The 3,569-nt window shown below is 31.3% G+C and overlaps 1 non-coding gene across 1 annotated transcript; it reads left to right on the top strand.

Moving 5' to 3' along the window:
- Positions 1 to 1,957: 1,957 nt before the first annotated feature.
- On the top strand, positions 1,958 to 2,068 carry LOC140870070 (small nucleolar RNA R71). The gene has a single exon (XR_012147052.1). It is a non-coding gene; the product is annotated as a small nucleolar RNA R71 (small nucleolar RNA).
- Positions 2,069 to 3,569: the final 1,501 nt, after the last annotated feature.

The raw sequence follows: 3,569 nt of genomic DNA, 5'->3' as shown, positions 1-3,569 counted from the left end.
ATAAGTTCAAGCCCGACAAGCAAAGCCCGCATGTTCAGAAATTAATATAAAATTCATCGTGACTCCGATTGATAAACCGATTTCACCAATGTGCACAGAAACCATTTCTGCACCTTTTAAAGTCAAGATAAATTTTTCTGAATCCGAATTCAGTGGTTTCCAAAAATGTCCATCCCTATGTCATTTTAGGAAATCTTACTCCTCTACTCATAATTAAGAAGTCCAACTTCTTTGTTCATTAAATTTAACTCTTTAAATTTAACTATCTCAACGGGGATTAAAAATCCATTACTCTGTGTGACCCTCAATGGTTCAGGGATACAGCTAGCCGTGGGCTCACAACTCCTTGTGACTCGGAACAACAATTTCCGACTTGCCCATCGAATCATGGTAAGAGCGCCTAGAAACATCGCCCCATGATTCCCTAGGTATCACTGATAGTGCCTGCAAGAACCAATAGATTTTGGTTAGCGTACAGTACGGTCCCTTCATCCATATATCCCGATCGAATCAACAACCATTGGTATATCGAGAGTCGTTCGAGATTCGATAACTATGCAATACATCTTGAAGATCAAATAGTGACATCGCATGTGTTACTAAGAAACCATTTCTTAAAACACATCATGTACTCTGGCCAGAGATTCGTCACACTAATATCTCCTCAGATCGCATAGGATATCCATACTTGCAAGTATGTGGTGAATCCTTGACAACAAAGCATCGACTCCTATATGTGTTGTAACTGTACACAATCCCGACACCTGATGACCCCAATAGAGTCGGTAAACGAGTCAAAGCACAGTACTAGCATATAGAGTCTCAATGATGTTTCAAGTAGTAAGGACTAATGGTGTACAACCAAAACCGCGGACTTTATCCACTCGATAAGTGATAACCACTTGGAAAGTCCGGATAGGGTAGTTCGATCATTCATCATATGAATATCCATTTGCATGCTTCGAACATCTCTATGTTCCCTACCAATGAAACGTGGTACTCTGCATCGCAAATGCTAGTCTCAAACTCGAGCGATCCTTATCCTTATTATCGGACGGCTCAATCGACTAGGAACAGTTTAGAATATACAGTGACTATAAGATGTGTTTCATGATAGACATCCCCATGTTCTACCACATCTTACATACACTATAGTATATTCAAGGTCTTTATCAAAACAACAATAGTATATCACAATATAACAATATGGAGAAAGATAAAGTCATTGCCATTAATAAAAGTGTAAATTATATTAAACAAAAGATTGTTTATACAAAGAGTCATCAAAGCCCTTAGCCACAAGTTGGCTCACCGGGCACCCACTCTTTCAAATGTATGCATGAATTTCATCTTCAAAATGTTTTCTTGGAGGTGGGATATAAGAAACATAACCTTGATGATTTTGGTTATTTTGAAAAGGTTGTTGTGAAGGTTGTGCATTATTATCATTCCTCCAACTAAAATTAGGATGATTTCTCCAACCAGGATTATATGTTTGTGAAAAAGGATCTAATGTTGGTTTTTTAAAATTGTTAACATAATTGGCTTGTTCATGGAGACATTATTTAAATGAAGGCAAAGTAGGACAAATTTTTTTAAGATGATCATGTATGTCAATATATGACAAATAATTTCTTGAATACTTTTTAATTGATCACTCTTTTTCATTTCTAATGACTTAATTTTTCTTGCTAAAGATGCAAATTTGGCTTGAATATCTACATCATCTTTAAGATGGTAAATACCAACCCCATTTGTTGAATTATTGGTTTTACTTAGTGGTTCAATTGAGCCTATATTATTCCAATTTTGAGCATTTTCTGCTAATGACTCCAAATATTCCATAGCTTCATTTGGGTTTTTATCTTCAAAAGTTCCATTACACATGAATTCTATCATTTATCTATCTTTAGGTATTAAACCTTCATAAAAGTGAGAAACTATCCTTCATATTTCAAAACCATGATGTGGGCATGTATTAAGTAACTCTTTATATCTATCCCAACATTGATAAAATGTTTCCCCTTGTTTTTGAGAAAAAGTTGTAATTTATCTTTTAAAAGAGTTTGTTCTATGGGAAGGGAAAAACTTTTTTAGAAATTGTTGTTGCATTTCTTCCCATGATCTTATTGAACTTGATCTCAAATTTTGCAATCATGTTTTAGCTTTATCTTTTAAAAAAAAAGAGAAAAGTTTTAATCGAACAATATCCATGCTACAATTTTGATCAGTATAAGTGTTGCAAACCTCCTCAAATTCCCTTAAATGCAAATATGGATTTTCATAATCTAGGCCATGAAAATTTGGTAAAAGTTGAATGATTTGTGGCTTAAAATTGAAATTAGACGCATCAGGAGGAAAAACTAAACAAAATGGTGTACTATTTCTTATTGGATTCATATGGTGCCTAAGTGTTCTTGGTTGTTCATGTTCTTGATTATTATTATTATTATTATTATCATCTTGATTATTAGAATTATCCTCCATGTTTAAAATATTTTCAGATACTCGAACAAGTCTACCACTTTGTTTACGACTCCAAACAATCATACAATTAAAAACAACATACTATTTACATAGGTAACATAAATAAAAAAATTAAACTTAATTTACCTCCACGGAAACGGCGCCAAAAACTTGCTACAACTTAAATTGTAATTCACCCAAGTGTAGGTTGTCTGCAAGTAATATACTCGTGAGTACGAGATCGATCCATGGAGAGGATGTTGTAAGTTTAATTTTAGCAATGATATATTATAGATGGAAATATTATTATTAAACTTCAAATACACAAATTATAAAATTGCCAAGACTTCAAAGGTTCATTGTTGGTTTATTTAAGATTGGTTAACAAAAAAAAAAAAAAAACTAAAATAAGAATAAACATAAAAGAACAATGAAATATTTAAACAAATATATCATATAATATAGTTCTCACTATATTAATATCAGATTAACCGATATTTAATACATGGTACCCATAATATATATATAGATGCATAAATATAAACATAAAAGAACAATTAAATATTTAAACAAATATATCATATAATATAGTTCCCGCTATATTAATATCAGATTAACCGATAATTAATATATGGTACCCATAATATATATATAAGTGCATAAATATAAATTGACATAAAATTAAATGTTAGATCAAATCATCATATTTCATTTAGAACAACCGGCAGAGCCACGCTATCGTCTAAATAAAATATATGACTTTTCTTTTATGTTAGATGCGAGAAAGTAAATGTTAGTTGCGGAAAAGTAAATGTTAGATGCAAGAAAGTAAATGTTAGTTGCGAAAAAGTAAATGTTAGATCAAATCACAATATATTATTTAGAACAACCGGCAGAGCCACGCTATTGTCTAAATAATATATATGACTTTAATATAAATTGATACATATATTTATAGTATATAATTATTGTAGTATTTATTGTATTATATTAGACAACAAATCAAGGTAACCACATTCAAGGTACCAAGTATTTGATGTAAATATATAACAATAAATCATCCAAATTACACCTAAAAATAAAGATCAATTAGTAAAAATAAA

Source organism: Henckelia pumila, chromosome 4 (assembly GCF_033568475.1).
Source record: "Henckelia pumila isolate YLH828 chromosome 4, ASM3356847v2, whole genome shotgun sequence".
Classification (NCBI taxonomy): Eukaryota; Viridiplantae; Streptophyta; class Magnoliopsida; order Lamiales; family Gesneriaceae; genus Henckelia; species Henckelia pumila.
The sequence above is the reverse complement of the archived record's forward strand: the minus strand, read 5'-3'. Positions and strand labels throughout refer to the sequence as shown.